The sequence below is a fragment of the Haematobia irritans genome, chromosome 1 (genome assembly GCF_050003625.1).
Source record: "Haematobia irritans isolate KBUSLIRL chromosome 1, ASM5000362v1, whole genome shotgun sequence".
NCBI lineage: Eukaryota > Metazoa > Arthropoda > Insecta > Diptera > Muscidae > Haematobia > Haematobia irritans.
In genome coordinates this window covers 280,009,488-280,028,070 of record NC_134397.1, presented here as the reverse complement: position 1 = coordinate 280,028,070, position 18,583 = coordinate 280,009,488, and the positions used below count along the sequence as shown (strand labels likewise).

The window sequence follows — 18,583 nt, the reverse complement described above, 5'->3', positions numbered from 1 at the left end:
TATATCCAGTGATTGATGATCCAAATTAATCATTGTCAATTATTGGTGATTGTGTTTTTTTTTTTTTTTTAATTTATTCATAACAAATCAAATTGTAGTATGTACTCATTAAGTCTCCAATGTTCATGACACAATTTCCATCAATAAGAGCAATAACAAAATATTCACATGAGACGAACATCCGAATATGGGAATGAGTGGCCATCTGATGTTGGTGGTATGTCATATTGATAGTTGTGGTATCTTCTGACATCATTTCATATTCAACGAGATAATAATAAATGACAACCAATTGTCCTCTAAGATGAAAAAAAATAAATCGTTATTTAATAATTATTTTCCATAAAAAAATCTCTTGTTGAATGACATAATTTTTGTTATTTTGATTTTGACAAAGTCTCGTTTTTTTCTTCCCAAAATCAATTTTTTTCAATTTTATAAGAATTTTTGTCATTTGTATCTAGTTGCAATTTCTAATATAATTTAGATAACATTTTCTAATATAAACCTACATTTTCTTTCGTGGTGGGTTCACTTTATACACACACAGAAAATTAATGTTTTTATCTCAGCCATTTAATTAGAGCATTTAATTATCGAAAAACTACTCTCGAAAAGTTAACCCCATATGGCACTAAATCCAATTTATTGACTTTAACAATTTTCTGCGTACGTTAGTTAAATGCACTAAAAAAGGAAGGAAAAATTACACAAAAAAAGAAGTATAAAGGTTTACTAAATTCGTGCCTCCCACTAAATTCAGTTCAGAATTTCTTAAAATTTATTGGTAAATTTTACCAATAATGCGTCCATCTTGATCTTCGTACGGTACTAAAGACATTTTTGTAATTTTGAACTTGAATTTTTTCCATTTTCTTTGCTGGTAGATTCACTGTTGTCAGTATGTGTATATTGCGAAAAGAGTTATTTTTTGGCAAAATAAACGTATGGATGATTCCCAAATTCGACAAACATGTTCGATTATTTGATTTTTGAGCGTATAAAAATAAATGAAGTGTAAGAAATACAATTTCAAAATTATTTTCTTGTTTTTTTCTTAAATTGCGTCCAGTAAATAGATTTTTCATAAAAAAATATTTTCTCTTAGAACATAATATTGTAGATGGTCATACCATAGCATTTTAAACAGTAACCATTAATTCGAAAAACATTTTTTTTTTATCAAGCACCACATTCACCATATTCACTTGTAGCGGTGATTTAAGAAAAATGTATTTGCAAATTGTTTTCTTCATTTTTTAAATACCTAATTAAAACTCATTAACGAAGGGATGTAAAGGCAATTAGCTCCCAACATAACATAAATGGTATTCCTAAGCACTCCCCGATATTCATGCAATTGTGTCACTAAATGTTTATATTTCACCAAAAGCGTGTAGCGTATTTGCTTTGGCATTGATGTGAAGAGCAGCATTGCATGGAAGCAATGCTAATTATTGCACTTACCCCACCAACATTGTCACAGTCACATTGGAGAACAAATCGGGGGTAATTTTGGACCATTTCGACTTTTCAATTTCCACCAAAAACGGAGTCTCATTAAATTGTCACGCATGTTGGACATTTTATGCTCACAAGACTTTGAAGTTTTTGTCCTGTTCTTTGGGGTTTTCTTAGAGCTTCTGCTCTGCTGTGGCAAGTTGCATGAAGGGAAACTTCACTGCAACTTCACACAGAGGCCACTGGTGTTTTCTTGGGACAATTATGAGAAGCGAATATGAAGAAACTCTTGTATGGGATACCACAAAGGCATGTGTGAAGTTGGCTTCATTTCCATGGAATCTTCGTGTCGTCTCGTCGATGGAAACATTGGTTGACACTTGTATGACATTTTAGTTGACATCGGTTTGCAACCGAAATGAGTGTATCACTCCTGGATATGGGACATTTGCGGTGAGGATGTACCAAAACAAAATAATCATATTTAATTTGATGGCATCTTTTCTCATTGAATTTAAATTTGTTTGTGTCACGGAATTTGTGGCATCTTTTAGGCTTGAAGTTAGAAGCTTGGTTTGGACCACAAATATTCCACTTCCGATATATTTTTGGATTGTCTAAAATATGTTCAAATCAAAAATTGTGATTTACCAATTAGCCTGTGGTTGGTACAGAAACTGCGTAGAACGAAATGACAGTAGAAATAAAATACAACAAGTATATACGGCCGTAAGTTCGGCCAGGCCGAATCTTATGTACCCTCCACCATGGATTGCGTAGAAACGTCTACGAAAGACCACTTTTTGCATGGCTGTTAAATATCATACACTACCACCACGTACCAAATTTCAACCAGATCTGATGAATTTTGCTTCTCCAAAAGGCACCGGAGGTCAAATCTGAGGATCGGTTTATATGGGGGCTATATATAATTGTGGACTGATATGAACCAACTCCTGCATGGTTGTTGACCATATACTAACATCACGTACCAAATTTCAACCGATTCGGATGAATTTTGCTCTTCCAAGGGGCTCCGGAGGTTAAATCTGGGGATCGGTTTATATGGGGGCTATATATAATTATGGACCCATTTCGACCACATTTTGCATGGGTGTTTGAAGCCATGTATTAACACCACGTACCAAATTTCAATTGAATCAGATGAATGTTGTTCTTCCAAGAGGCTCCGGAGTTCAAATCTGGTCATCGGTTTATATGGGGGCTATATATAATTAAGGATCTATGTGGACCATTTTTTGCATGGTCATTAGAGACCATATACTAACACCATGTGCCAAATTTCAGCCGGATCGGATGAAATTTGCTTCTCTTAGAGTCCCCGCAAGCCAAATTTGGGGGTCCGTTTATATGGGGGCTATACGTAATAGTGGACCGATATGGCCCATTTGCAATATCATCCGACGTACATCAATAATAACTACTTGTGCCAAGTTTCAAGTCGATAGCTTGTTTCGTTCGGAAGTTAGCGTGCTTTCAACAGACGGACGGACGGACATGCTCAGATCGACTCAGAATTTCACCACGACCCAGAATATATATACTTTATGGGGTTTTAGAGCAATATTTCGTTGTGTTACAAACGGAATGACAAAGTAAATATACCCCCATCCTATGGTGGAGGGTATAAAAATTTAGGTGATATTTTTTTCTTAGTAGCTTATAAAAAAATTTGTAAAATAATCATTTAAGTTTAATATTAAATAAAAATTTCGTTATGGAGGAAAGCATTTTTTCTTTGGATGAAGTTATACACCCAGAAAAGAGGGGATCTAATGCCAACTGAACTTTATTTTAGTTAATGAAGATTAGTTGATTTTAGTTAAATTTTGCACAATATGAGTAAATGTTCCTTATTTGAATAATTTTTTGCTACCTTTAATGATGTGAACTAAAAATAAGAAAAAGAGTTGTATACAAATATAGTGCACAATTTTACTAAAAACCAAGTATATACAGCAGTAAGTTCGGCCGGGCCGAATCTTAAATACCCACCACCATGAACCAAATATTAGGGTTTCCTTTGAAATTTCAGGAGGGCTTGAGGACTTGAGGACACTTCCCGAAAATAAATTTAAAGATTTCACCTATGAGGACTATATCAGATTCTGGATTTATAAGAACCATTTTTGTTTGAGTTTTAGAGGAATCATTAACATCTCTTGTAAGTGTGCAAGAAAATTATAAAATAACGTTTTGATTTGAAATCTTAAATCTGTAGAAATAAATCTGGAAATTTTACATTGAGTTTCAAGCAATTTTCATGATCAGCGCGCCTTCTTCACCCTCAAGAAGTGAAGTCGGTCTGTATGGAGGCCTAAAATACCAGAATATTTACAATTTCAGGCAAATCAGACAAAAACTACGGTTTCTAGAAACCCAAGGAGTTAAATCGGGAGATCGTTCTTATGGGGGCTATACTAAAATATGGACCGATACTCACCGTTTTCGGCACACCTCTTTATGACCCGAAAATACTTCTAGATTTCCAATTTCAGGCAAATAGGATAAAAACTTCGGATTCTAGAAGCCCAAGAAGTAAAATCGGGAAATCGGTCTATATGGGGGCTATACCAAAATATGGACCGATACTCACCATTTTCGGCACACCTCTTTATGGTCCTAAACTACCTCTAGATTTCCAATTTCAGTCAAATTGGATAAAAACTACGGTTTCTATAAGCCCAAGACCCCAAATCGGGAGGTCGTTTTATATGGGGCCATACCAAAACATGGACCGATACTCACCATTTTTGGCACACCTCTTTATGGTCATACAATACCTCTAGATTTTAAATTTCAGGCAAATTGGATAAAAACTACGATTTCTATAAGCCCAAGACCCCAAATCGGAAGGTCGGTTTATATGGGCACTATATCAAAACCTGGCGCGATATAGCCCATCTTCGAACTTGACCTGCCTGCAGACAAAAGACGAGTTTGTGCAAAATTTCAGCACGATTGCTTCATTATTGAAGACTGTAGCGTGATTACAACAGACAGACAGACAGACGGACATCGTTATATCGTCTTAGAATTTCTCCCTGATCAAGAATATATATACTTTATATAGTCGGAAATCGATATTTCGATATGTTACAAACGGAATGACAAACTTATTATACCCCCGTCACCATTCTATGGTGGTGTGTATAATAAAATAGTTCATATTTTCCTAAAATGGCTGAAGTTTGCTAAAATTGAGTTCATAAGTCTCTCAAATAAATAAATTTTACTAAAATTGTACCTGTCTTGAACTTCGTACAGCGCTAAAGACATTTTAACAATTTTTAAATCCAATTTTTTCATTCAACATATGAAATTTTCTTAAATTACAGCAAAAAATAATTATTTATAATAATTTTTCTTCAATTTGACAAAAAGTATTAACTTATTTGTAACATGTTGCAATTAGAAAACTATTTTAATTAAAATTTTCTAAAATAAACCTACATTTTCTTCCACGGTGGGTTCACTTTTTTTTTGGGTGTAGAGAACAAAGTTAGGATAAAACCGGTTAATATATCAAAATTTGTGTAAATCTTGGAGTTATGATATATGTATGTAAATATTTAACGATATATTTCAGGTTTATTTGTTTACGCATTTTCTTGATTTCTATGGCTTTAATACCACATGAAGTTCAATTCAGTCAATTTTAAATAAAAAACGTGTTCAATGGTCTTGGACACATTTTCATTATCATTCCACCCGCTTAAATAATTCAGTAGGACAATTGAAACGCATCATAAAGTCTAACAAAACGGCTTTCAAATTCGATTATACGCATTTTTGACTCAAAAGATGTCAGCCATATTGGCTTGGTCTTTTGTGTCAGACATAAAATTTTACGATCCAATTTAAATTAAGTACAAAAAGACCGTTGCTACCACCACTAAGCCAAGTATGTAATGAAATAGGGGTTTGTTTGGACATCCATGGGATAAGCAAACATGCTTTGCGACACAATTTGTTGGCAGATACAGTCCTATGTGTTTTTTTCGGGGCGTTCGTGCCCTGATATCCTTAAAATTGTATTTACAAAATATTACCACAACTAACTACAAAACCACTGACACCATCGCCACCACCATATCGACGAAATGTAAACCTGGGTGTTTACCTCCATTGCCTTCAAAAGAGAAAGACAAATATACTGAAAATACATTGCAAACGCCATTGCTGCTGCTGCTGGTATTTGGTTCTATCACCCTCTTTTCATCAAATTTCATTAACACCAAAGACAACATTATGTCAAAATACTAAAAACCTGAGTGGAATTTAAAAGAACCACCCATCGTCCTTTTTGATATCTTTTATTGCTTTGACAATGTCAACCGCACCTCTCACAATTTCTGTCCTTACAGAGACGAATGAAAGAGCGGTATTTTGGAGATATTCACAGAAGAATGGAATTGAATTTGCTGTTGTTGTTGTTATTTTTTTATTTGTTGTCTCGGAACTAATTCCATCTCATGATCAAGGGCTATTGTTTGCCGTTTATCCTATGTCATTTAATGGAATCATCGTTCGTCGCGTGTTTTGTTATCCTTGGCCACTGAAGCTTTTCGCATGACATGAATCACACAATGGCGTCAACGTTACCATTTGTAAAAAAATAATTAAAAAAATAGAGGATTTTATCGTTTGGATATTAACAACACTTACGACAGATGCACGTAAGGATTTATCGTAAATACCAAGATTATGTTTTCTTATCTCTTCTCTAAATACGCGCAAAAAACAAACGAAAGCCCTTAATATATAATTTTTTAATACATCGAATTTTTAAAAATTTTGTAACGTCCCCGAGTTTAGGGGCTATATTCAAACATAGACATCCACAGTATACGCATCCAATTACTACATTATTTTCATTTTAAGGTGGTTGTTATCAGTTCTTTTTTTTAAGAATCCATAATATAAGTACACTGAAAAAACAGTGAACCCACCAGGAAGAAAAATTTTTGTTAATTTTAGAAAATTTTGAATATCTTTAGAAAATTTTAACAAAGCAGAATTACAACCGCTAGCATCACGCCGATGCCACAAAAATAAGTAAATATTTTTCGACAAATTCAAGAAAATTTATTAGACATAATTAATTTTTTTCACTTGCTAAAGAAACTTTTGTAGTTTGAAGGAAAAAATTGGAGTTAAAAAATGTAAGAATGTCTTTAGTGACATAAGTACACCCTCAAAAAAAAAATCGCTTCTGTAACATATACTCCCAAACACATTTTGCTCAAGCATATAAATTTTTGGGTATTGCCCAAACATTTATATATTTGATTTATTCCAATATATAATATGTTTGAAAGCATATTGGTCTAAACAATATAATATGTTTGGGTAGTCTAAGTTCCAAACATTATGTATTTTTCCATCCAAATTCAATAATGTTGTCTTCCAAAAAACTATATGTTATTATGTGAACATATAATATGTTTGGAAACATTTTGAACCCAAAAATATTATATGCTTAAAAGAATTTTCTCCCAAAGAAGATTGTGCTCAAAAATTTTTTTTCTGCCTAATTGTATATTCCCTCACATTTTTCTCACTTACACGAGTTTTTTATTTCTTAGCACCTTTTTCTGTAATACAAACATTGTAGAAGAAATTATTCAATTTTATAATTTTTTTTTTAAATTTTACGGGGATTGGAACAGCGGACCACACAGTTTGGCCATCAAGAGATAATTATCGTTATAAGTCATATTTATATAGCATAGCTTGCGGCGCCCACGAGCCGATGCAAACATAATATTGTTAAACATACATTTGTTGGCGACGTGGATCAGTGGTTGGTACGTCCGCCTTGCATGCCAAGGGTCCTGGGTTCGATCCCTACTTCGGCCGACATCAATTTTTTTTTATTTATTTTTTTTACATATATTCCAGTCGAGTATATATATATATATATATATATATATATATATATATATATATATATATATATATATATATATATATATATATATATATATATATATATATATATATATATATATATATATATATATATATATATATATATATATATATATATATATATATATATATATATATATATATATATATATATATATATATATATATATATATATATATATATATATATATATATATATATATATATATATATACTTGTTTATATTCACACATAGTATTTTTCCAATCTTTAATGGAATTTTCTTTGTGTATATATATTTTTAAGGCGCCAATTGATTACATTCATTATTTTACTTCCAGCATACACTTTATGTCTCTCTAAACACATATATGTTTATAGTCTATTTCTAAATTAATATATGTTTGCATCCAAGCATATTATATTTACAAACATTTTATCTCCCAAACATAATATGTTCTAACATATATGTCCCAAACATGTTCTGCTAGTTTATGAACATTATATGCTTGCACTTAAAAATATTGTGTTTAAAAATTTGAGTTCCAAACATATAATTTTTACATCCAAACATATGCAAAACAGTATTTTTCGTCCGTGTAGTTCATGATGAACGCATTTTTGGTAAAATTTACAAATTCGAAGGAATAATGAACTATTTTGTGAGAAGTACGAATTAAGTAAATCTTTTTGCTTAATTTGTGTATTATTTTTTCCTTTTTTGTTTATTTAACTAATGTACGCAAAATATTATTAAAGTAAAGGAAACTTTCTCGAAACATAATAGTTCCATGAACTAAAATAAAGTTAGGTTGGGTTATGTGGCAGCCCGATGTATCAGGCTCACTGAGACTATTCAGTCCATTGTGATACCACAGTTAAATTGGCTTTAGTGAAATAGAGATTTCACTTTTTTTAAGTGTATCTCCCCAAACTGAAACACAGAAACATCACCCGAAGATCTCAAAAATTTTCCCCGAAAATATGTTTTTGGGAGTGAGATAGACCCATGTTAACTCATTAAAACTCTTATTTATATACACTGAAAAAACAGTGAACCCACCAGGAAGAAAACTTTCGGTTAATTTTAGAAACTTTTGAATATTTGTAGAAAATTTTAACTAAACAGTATTACAAACGTTGGCATCACGCCGATGTTATAAAAACAAGTAAATATTTTTCGACAAATTCAAGAAAATTTATTAGACATAACTAAGTTTTTTCACTTGTTAAAGAAAATTTTGTAGTTTAAAGGAAAAACTTGGTGTTCAAAATTGCAAGAATGTCTTTAGTGACATACGAAGTTCATGATGGACGCATTTTTGGTAAAATTTACCAATTTAAAGAAATTCTGAACTATTTTGTGCACTGAAAAAAATATTGTCGTGGGGTGAAAGATTTCATATCTTTAAAATACGAATGCAAATTTTGCTTAGCATAGAAGACGCATTTCTCTAATATAAAGTTTTTTTCCTTCTCAAAAGTCGATAAACTTTTCAATGAAGTCGTATTATCCTTATAATTAAGTGATTTCACTTAAAAATGGGTATCATAACGTGAAAGAATAAATGTTAGGGCTAAGGTCAACTTGACTTTAATGATTCAGAAAAATTCTTTAAATTTGTTGTCTTTTTGCATATTGACTACAAAGTAAAAAATCGTTCAAATATAGGACATGTTTTTCAACACTTTATTTTAAAGACGCTTTTTACTTGAAACATAGCATAATTACTACTGGAAGTCGAGTCTTAATTTTGAAAATAAAGTTGTCGTTAACTCGTTTTTAAAGGACTTTGATAGCATATGAAGAAAAAAAAACTGAAAAAACGAAAAATAAAAATTTTCTTCCTAGAAACAAATACACAAAACCCAAATTTAAAAGAGAATTGTGTCTTAAAAGTATCCTTACTTGTATTCTCCGCTTCTTTGGCTCGGAATCAATACCAAAATTTTTAAAGTAAAGACAAAATCTTTGGAACCGGGCATGTTTTTTTTCAGTGTGGAAGACACGAATTTAGTTAATCTTTATGCTTCATTGGAGTATATTTTTCCTCGGGTTTAGTTAATTTAACTAACGTACACAAAAAATTATTAGAGTAAAGAAAACTTTCTCTAAACATAATAATTCTATGAACTAAAATAAAGTTAAATTGGCTTTAGTGAAATAGAGAGTTCACTTTTTTTTGAGTGTATAGAGAATTTTATTTTTTTAAAGATATTTGTAATAAGGCCTGTAATAAAATAAATAAAAATAATCTTAACCTAAGCTGAGCCCTGTATAGTGTTGGTATTTTCATGTTTTAATGTATGGCAAAGTCTTAAATATTAATACTAATTAATGATTTACAAAACTAGGCAAGAAATATTTTAAGAGGTAAGAATAAATTTTTCTATGCACTTTAGGATACAAGTTAAATAAATTTTGATTTGCCATTGCTACTCAGTAATTAAAGTTACGGATCTGATTTCTGGAATTTCTAAATTTAGCATTTCTTGCTATTCAAAATTCAATTTAATGGAGAAAACTGAGTCGAAATATCAATTTGGATTTATTAATTAGCAATATCTCTATAATTAAATGAACAGCTCTCAAATGGTCTGCAAATTGTTAAAATCACCAAAAATTGATCAAAGTCGTAATAGATAAAAAACCAAAATCGAGAGTCTTATTGCGCAAGTAATTAGCGTCAATTAAAATGTTGATTTTGAAAATGAACTTTCCTGTGAGTTAAATAAATGAAAACTTGTTAAAGCCAAATTGAACTAACTAGAGCCGTTTATGTACCAAAATGTGATCAGAGTAAAAATATAACACAAATTTAGAAACCACGAATTCGTGGCGAAAAAATTTATTTAGTCACATGTATAAGGAGTGAGTCAATGTGTGAAATATACAGAGATGATCGATTCGCTATTTTAGAGATAACAAAAACACACAAAAAACTTAATCGAAAAGTATTTACTGTTTCTTTGTTTTACGACCGAATTTTTATTTGTAATAATTATTCAAAGTGAATAACATATTTATTCAAACTCAAACCTAAAGCATTTTTCGAGGCAAATGAAGCACGTGATAACAGATAAAAAATCTGCAATCACACAGAAATTAGTCATAAACTGTTAAATATATTTTATATACATATCGGATCAGACTTTCCATATCCACCGCCTTGCATCCAAAGGACAATGCACTGAAAGAAAAGTTCTCTTTTCTGAGGAACGAAATTTTCGACGAACGAAGTTTTCTTTTGACTCTAACATTATTTCTTTAAGAGCAAATAAAAATGGTTAGAGACAATCGTTTAATTGTTTGTCATCAATTCAGTGGAGTCGGAGCCGGAGTCGGATTCTGAAGATTTTGCTGGAGTCGGAGTCGTAGAAATTTTGCTCGACTCCGACTCCGGCGAAATAAACTTTGAAAAACACTTCCTATCTTTGTAACTAAAGAAATATTTCGACAAATTAGATTCCATTAGGGTTTTTAATCGAACAACGAAAAACGAATTAATGGATTTCAGGCCATTCAAAGTGTATTTATACGGTGAAATTTGACGGTGATATAAAAATTAGGTTTTACTAGAATATGGGATGAGTTAATCAATTGTATTGTTCATTATAAACATATTAAAATATCGATTTTTGACCCTATATGTACTCTTGATAAGGGTACAATTTTAAGGTTTGGCAGGTATGTTGAGTTCGAAGATGGGTCATACCGGGCAATTTTACATATAAACCCAATTTCCGATTTGTTTTAATAACTTGTTCCCAGTCTAAGATTTGTCAAAAATTTTGAATTTAGAGTTATTTGAGATCCATAAATAAATGCGGAAATTTCCCGTCGGCCCAGATTTTGTATATGGAGATAATTACTTGAGAAATCTCCATATACACCCGATGCCCTTAGCTGCAATTTTAAATTAAACCTCTGATTTAGATACACCACCTGGAGTCGACTCCGGAGTCGGAGTCGAGGCTAATAAGAAAAGCTGGAGTAGGAGTCCGAGCCGGAGTCGAGCAAAATTGTTCTTCAAATCGATCATCGGACTATTTACTAAGTTTACGAAGTTTACTATTTACGAAGAAGATGTCTCCGAAAATTGGCTTTAACATAAATAATTATATTAAAGTTTTTTTCTTGGCATCGCATTATGCAAAACACCGAGGGAATTGCGTCAACAAATGCTTTTGGTTAGGAACACATACAAAAACATTAAAATAAAAATAAAATCTTCCAATCAGTGTACGATTTTTTCCAGCCATAGCACATCACAATTTTTCGCACATCCAACTGAAGCTAGGATGTGACGTAAAATATTTATATTTTGCCATACTAGGCAGCATTTAGAGCATCTCTAAATTACTGCTAATTGGATTGTTCCAATAACAACGAACGTTAAATGGACAGCGTCATCGAACCATCACCATTTACAGTGTCATCGATAAATTTCACTTTTGCGTTGATCCACCCAAATAATAAAACGTTTATAATGTACGGACTTGCAACAGTGGAACCATGTGCCAAATGAATAATGATCATTATGCTTACCGTATATCGAGATAGGCATACAAAAAATGGGAAAATCTTCTTTTCGAATAATCAAAATTCTTAAAGGAAAGCAAATTCGTCTTTTTGTAATTTTCATATTCGGATAATATTGATCAAAATTTTTCAATCGGCTTTTAAGGAAAAAGTCGAAAATTCGATTGTGAATTGATTGATGATTGTGAATGTAATGTAAATCATTTTATTGTACCTAAAGGAGTATGTGTAGGGATTATCATTATTTGGGAGCCACAGTGCTACAATGGTTAGCATGGCCGCCTGGCATACAAAGGGTCCAGGTTCCCAGTTTCGATCAAACACCAAAATAATTTCCAGTGTTGGATTATCCCCTCTGAGTAATGCTGGTGACATTTCTGAGTATTTCAAAGCTTATCCACTAAGGTTTCACCGCTATGTGGAACGCCGGCTATAAACAGTAGGTCCCTAATCTGAGATATCACAATGGACTGAATAGTCTAAGTGGACTGAATAGTCTGATGTTTTCTTAATTCCAAAAAACTTAAAACCGAAGATGCTACATCGTCAAAATAAGGCTTAGTCTATATTTGATGTGTTTTTAATTAAATCTAAAAATTCAATATTTCAGTTATTTAAGGACGATTTCTTTAAATCATTTACTTTAAGAAATATATGTCTTATGGTGTTGGAATATTATTAGAAAATTTTAACCAAACAGTATTAACATACAAACACTGGCATCACGCCGATATCACAAAACTAAGTAAAAATGTTTCTACAAATTCAAGAAAAATTTTTAGACATAAATAATTGTTTCCACTTGATAAAGAAAATTTTGTAGTTTGAAGAAAAAAATTGGAGTTCAAAATTGCAGAATGTCTTTAGTGATATACGAAGTTCATGATGGACGCATTTGTAGCAAAATTTACAAATTTAAAGATATATTGAACTATTTTGTGAAAAGAACGAATTTAGAAAATAGTTGTACTTCATATGTGTATAATTTTTCCCATTTTATAATTCATTTAACTAACGTACGCAAAAACTTATTATAGTAAAGGAAACTTTCTCCAAACATAATAATTCCATGAACTAAAATAAAGTTAAAATGGCTTTAGTGAAATATAGGGTTCACTTTTTTTGAGTGCATATTTTCATTATTTTAAAGGCAGTTGTCCTTAATATTTTGTAGATTTCGCATCCTAAAATTTAGGTTGCGTAATCTTTGATATCACGTAAATATTTTTTTCTGTGTTGTGGGCCTCTTTTATATACCTAAAGATCGATACTTAAATTAATGCATGGAGAAGGCTAAATACCGCATACTTCGTATTAAGAATTATTTATTTATTATAAAATAAAGTCTGTGTTCTTAAAATTAATAATCCACTGTAATCTTCGTGCTAGAGAGTCGTTGTTCTTGGGCATCTTTGAAAATTAAATTTCTCTTAAGTTTTATTAACAAATTGTGACACTTTTCCAAGAATTCCCAAATTGTTTGTCTTTGGTTCACTCAGATGACGCCTTTGTTGCCAAGAGCATTTCGTTAAATTAGCACCGCCCTTAACACAGTGGGTTATATAGATTTTGATTCAGTTTATACAATCAATATTTCTAAAATCCCAATGTTTTGCTTTACCAATGTATATTTACAAAAATAAACAATTCCAAATGTAATTTTGTCAAATGAACTGATGTGGCCATAGCAGTTATTTAAAGATTATGTTGCCAAGAGCATTTTGAACACAATATTATTATGTACATAACAAACTTGCAATAGATTGCTGTGAATCACTGTACAATGTACAATGTACATCATGAGCAGCGATATTGTGAGGGGCTTTGGAAGAATCATCAACTTTGTTTCGTGGTAGTCATATGCATTTTTAAATAAATTTATTGCCACTGAAATTATTTGACTCATCACCGTTTTTTAGTTTTATTTCATTCCATTAAACTGAACTTCATAATCGGTGAACAAAAGATGGGATTATCAATATAAGATATGAATATCGGCATGCCTAGTGACTTCGTTCCTTGAAAACATGCGATGGTGATCTGGATCGCTTGTATTTAGTCGATTAATATTTTAATCCAAATTTTTAAAAATTAATTCAAAATATATTAAAATATTAATGCTTTGCAGTTTTCTTAGTATCAGTAATAAATTTCAATTATTATTCGTATCTCTTAAATGGAGCTAATGGTCAAAGTTTTGTGGTTTTTGTGGTATAACAATTAAATATTCCTTCAAATGAAGAGAAGGTATCGATTATCTCATGAGATCTGACACAAAACACATATTCTCTTATACTACTTATCCAACTATTAAAAAACGACAGTTGGCAAAAATATGATGTTTGTTTTAACCGCAAGATTCTCAACGCAACTCCCTCCCGTCAAACGATAATGCAACAAAGGCATTTAGGATCACAATAAAAAAACGTTTTGTAGCATTTGATAGAACAAATAATTCACAATGCTTCTCCTAAATGCATAACATCTGACGTTTCGAGGAAACCAATAGATTTGGTTAATTTCATAATTATCCGAGGAAAATTGCGTAAACTCCTTAATGTTTTTAATGAAGAGTGTGGAAAATACACAGACATCATTATTTGTGTTCATTTTAGTAGAAGGGTTCAGGCGTTTTCTTTCTTGTGGTTAATGGAGAATCAACCCCTAAAAGTATATCATCAGCATTGTAATCAGGAAGAGAGGAACAAATAAATGACTACATTTATTTCAAATGCGTTTTGTTTGTTTCTCAATAAATTCTCTAAATGATAGATAATGGGTTGAGTAGCATACAAAAATTAAAATCTATTTATAGTATATAATAGACAAATATATAAAAAGAACACAAATGGATAAAATGAAACAATTTCTTAAAATTTGTAAATTTTCCCAATAATGCGCCCATCTTCAACTTCGTATTGTACTAAAGACATTTTTGCAATTTTGAACTCAAATTTTTTCCTTCAAAATGTTCTTTAACAAGTGAAATGTTCTTTAACAAGCGAAAAAAAAAATCCTGAATTTTCCTTCCTGATGGGCCCACTGTTTACTGTTTGAGTGTTACTTATATATTTTTTTAATTGAGTTTGGAATACTGTCCTTCAGATAAAATCAAATGTCACTTTCAAATAAAGCAAAACATTATTGATTTAGTCCTTCATAACATGGATTACAAAAACAAATAAATTATATGGAATTGTGAAAAACCCCCATAAGTCTAAAAACTCAATTATACAGGAGAACGAAAATATAGGGTCACAAAAACTGTAGAAAATATTTGGAAAATGTTTAATATTTGTGTAATAGACCTTTTGAAAAGCTTATTTTTCCACATAACCAAATTAACCTAGCACCACCCGATCCAGAAAAAATTAGCAATTACTGACTAATGTTGTTTTGTCAAATGAAATTTTATTTTAAACAAGTAAGTAAAGTCTAAAGTCGGGCGGGGCCGACTTTATTATACCCTTCACCAATTTGTAGACCAAAATTTGTGTTACCATCTCAACTCCTTCATGAAGGTTTATATTCCCATATACAAATATTTATATCTTAACCGATTTGGAGACAATTTTTTGTACTTCTACAAAATCTCTAGAATTAAAATTTAAATCGGCTAATGCCCTGGGATGAAGCACAATTTTACTAAAAAAATATGGGAAACATTTAAATCTGAACCAAATTTGAGGCAACTTCGCAAAAACGTATTTATGATTTATCGATCGATAGATGTGTGTTAAATTTGAGTCATTTTTTTGAGTATTCGACTTAGCAGTGGCGATTTAATGAGGAAAATGTGGGTATTTTGGTCATTTTTGCCTAAATTGGAAAAACATATAACATATATTGAAGCAATATCACATGCATAGTTACTATGTTAATTCTACTCCCTGTGCAAATTTTCAAGTAAATCGGATTACATTTTTGACCTCTGTGGTCATATGGCGGAAAATCGGGCGAAAGATATATATGGGAGCTATATCAGAATCTGAGCCGATTTCAACCAAAATTAGCACGCATATCCAGAACCTTAATTCTACTCTCTGTGCAAAGTTTCAACTAAATCGGGGTAAATCTTTGGTCTCAGAGGGTATATGAGTCTAAATCGGTCGAAAGATATATTCGAAATCTATATGTAAATTCTGCAAAATTTCACGTAAATCAGAGTAAAACTTTTGCCTCTGTGGTCATATTAGTCCATATCGGACGAAAGATATATATGGGAGCTATATCTAAATTTGAACCAATTTACACTAAATTTGGCACAAATAATGATACTATTAAACCTACTCCTTGTGAAAAATTTCAAGCAAATTAGGGTAAAACTCTGGCTTCAGGGGCCATATAACTTCATATCGGGCGAAAGATATATATGGGAACTATATCTAAATCTGAACCGGTTTGGCTGATATTTTGCATATTTTACGAGAGCCTCCAAATATTCGGCCTTGAGAAATTTTAAGAAAATTCCTTGATAAATACGTCAATTATGACCAAATCGGTGATAAATATATATGGTACCTATATCTAAATCTGAACCGATTTTTTTCGAAATCATATACAGACAGACGGACAGACAGACAGTCGGATATCGCTAAATCGACTCACAATTCAATTCTAAAACGATCGGTATACTAAACGATGGGTCTCAGACTTTTCCTTCTTGGAGTTACATACAAATGCACAAACTTGTTATACCCTGACCACAGTGTGGTGAAGTGTATAAAAATTACATATCATATATAACTGGTATGAACACATTTTGTGATATGAATAAGTAAAAAATGTGTTGGAGTATTGAAATTGGGGCATAAGTTTCATTTTTTATGGGGAATTGCCTTTTTAAACCAGATCAAAAGGGAAGAAGACAATGTCAAATTTACTTTACAATATCCATGAGTGCTATGTTAGATGTGTTCTAATTTCATTCCCATTATTTTTCACTCAATCGTAACACCCGTGAAATTTTACTCCTATTAAAACTGTTACTATTGCGGTGTGTTAATATCTCCAATACGTTAGAACGGCTTAGAGCAATCAAGAGAACGTCTTCGAATTGTTCTAGAGCCGATCATACATAGTCACCGTGTGTGGCCCCGCACACGTTGATTACGATGACGAAGATCCCATAACGGTGGCTCTCTCTCTCCCTAACTTTGTGTTGGTGTTAGAATGTAAGCCTTGTCATTAACCCATTCCTGGGTTCTTTAAGACATTTATTCATTTAATGAATTTGGTCGACTTCAATAACTGGAACATTTGGTGTGTAATCACTTACTTTGTCTTTGGTTCGAACGTACATTCATTGGTTATATATCATTCGGTACCATTCTGGCTGCCATTGTAACTGCTGTTGGCCGTAGTAATCAAGGAACACCCAGAAGCCAAATTCATCATAATCACAATGCCCAGTAAACAATCAGCGATTTGTTCGTTTTTTGGGTGTTGGTTGTTCCATTGGCGTCATTATCGACAAAGCAGAGCTAAACGCAAAATCCAAAACGAACATACATAGAATGCCGACAACACAAAGACCACATCCAAACGCGTTTTTAGGGTAAATTCATTTTTGGATCAATTTTCTTTTAAACGTTTGTTTTCACCAAAGCAACCAACCCAAGACACAAGAAACCCCCAACACTAACCGTAACACAATCAAGCGCATAAAAGGAACAAATTGAGTTGTTTCAATGGTGCTACGAGTATAACACCATTGAACTATGCCATCATTTGATAGTGTGGTAATTGCTGCACTGTGGAGCTCAGATATATCCTTGTGTCTTAATAGAGTTGTTTGGACAGATTTAAGTGGATCTGGAGTTGATGGCTGCGTGTACCACACGCCGCATGAATAAAGCTATAAGCTACCAACATTTTTCTTTAAATTCTACCAAAATTGCACACACATTTGAAAAAGCTCATTTTGAACATTTTTGATCACATTTAGAAATTGTTCTTTCATAGAAGTCAGAAGAAAATTGTAAAACTTCGAATAACTTAAAAATAAAAATTGCTTCGGCAGAACATATACTAAAATTAAATCAAATAAAATTAAATAAGGATACAGAGGAGATTATAATGAACCCTATACAAGGATGACACGCAAAATCGCAAAGCGTTCCATATTTTTAAAATAGATAACTTCGATATTGCATGGGACAATCAGGTGAAACATCAGCTACCATTTTTAAAATAGCCAGATCTATAAAAATTGTATATTCATTTAGATACAGAAAAATAAAACTGTATATTCACAATAAATGAATAACCCTTGGAGTGATTTTCCATGCTAGTTTTATTACGGACCCAGCAAAAAAACTTTGCCAAAAAGACAGTGAATATGTTCTTTTTGGATCCCGAAGTGGTGCAAAATTGAAGCAGAAGTGATGAATTTAACATGGGCTTGTCATGGGACGGATGTCCACCATTTCAACAGCCGTTGCGCTGAATTTTACCCAATCTAATACGGAGTTCTCAACAAGTATGTTTGGGGTTTAAAATGTTTTCCTTTTTTAGAACATTTAAAAACAAGTTGTTTTCCCGATACAAAAAATTAAGTTCAAAACACAAGTTTTCCTCAAAAACAGGTCAATTTTATAATGTCAACGCCCCTAATTTGGAATATGCTCTGACTGAACGTACTC

General features: G+C 31.9%; 1 pseudogene; it reads left to right on the top strand.

Moving 5' to 3' along the window:
- Nucleotides 1–17,969: 17,969 nt before the first annotated feature.
- Nucleotides 17,970–18,069, top strand: LOC142222846 (U6 spliceosomal RNA; annotated as a pseudogene).
- Nucleotides 18,070–18,583: the final 514 nt, after the last annotated feature.